The sequence below is a fragment of the Schistocerca cancellata genome, chromosome 3 (genome assembly GCF_023864275.1).
Source record: "Schistocerca cancellata isolate TAMUIC-IGC-003103 chromosome 3, iqSchCanc2.1, whole genome shotgun sequence".
In the NCBI taxonomy this organism is placed as follows: Eukaryota; Metazoa; Arthropoda; class Insecta; order Orthoptera; family Acrididae; genus Schistocerca; species Schistocerca cancellata.
In genome coordinates this window covers 491312650-491313905 of record NC_064628.1, presented here as the reverse complement: position 1 = coordinate 491313905, position 1256 = coordinate 491312650, and positions in this window count along the sequence as shown.

The window sequence follows — 1256 nt, the reverse complement described above, 5'->3', positions numbered from 1 at the left end:
TCCGGCGAGCAGTTGTAATGGATCTGGGAGATGTGTTATTTTCTACCGGATTTGTCGATACCAATTGTAGAATTGTCAGAATTTTTTTATTATAATTTGCCTTATTATATGTTAATTTACTTATATTTTTGAGAGTGAAAGCATATTGATTACTATTAGTAAATGTGATGAAGAATATCAAAAAGACTGATTACAAGTGGAAGCTTGTGTGTTGTATAAAATGTCTTTGATGCTGGAGTCGTCTTTGACTGTACTCAGTCGGCAGTGAACTCCTGGGGTGTGTCGATGGTAGAACAATGTGTGGGCCGCCGTCATAAATAATTTGTTAGTGAACAGGAAAAAATGAATTATGTTACTATTTGTTTTATATAAACTTTAAGAAGAAACCACATTCGAAGAAATGGTATTTGAAGCACCAAAAATGAGGCAAACGCATTGAACCAGGTCATTTCTGCAGCCGACGAAACTGCATTGTGGAATCATACTTCCACTAGACAACTGAAGCCAAGACAAATATCACCCTGTAAACATTTTACAGAACAGGTACTGTTACGAAATATGCCAAATTTAAGTAAATAAAAAATAGTGAGCATATTTCAACGCGTTCGGGAGGAAGAGGTCCAAGCACAGGGAAGAGCTTTCACTTCCCGCAATTTATTATTGGGAAGTGCTGACCAATGTGCATGCCATAAAAGAGTAACACAACGACATAAAATACTCCGTAGATTGGCGAAGGGAATCGTGCGAATAGCTGGCTGAAGAAGAGAGACTGCAGCCTTGGCCGCTATATCGGCCGCCTCATTTCCACAGATACCAACGTGTCCTAGGATCCAGAGGAACACCACAGAGACGCCGAGCAAGTGGAGGCAGTCCTGAATCCGGTAGACCAGAGGGTGGACAGGATACAGAGCTTTTAGACTGAGGAGAGAGCTGAGAGAATCTGAACAGATAACATAGTGTATCCGCTGTTGGCGACGGATGTATTGGGCAGCCTGGAGAACAGCGTAAAGCTCTGCAGTATAAACCGAACACTGATCGGGAAGCCAAAATCGATTTGGGGTGTCGCCAACAATATAGTACTCCCTACACCTAACAATGTTTTCGAGCCATCAGTGTAAATAAATGTGGCTTCTGTCATTTGTGCACATAGAGCAGAAAATGCCCAACGATAAACAAGTGAAGGGGTACCATCCTTGGGAAATTGACAAAGGTCACGGAGCAGGCAGGTCCGGGGACAGAGCCAAGGCAGTGGTGTG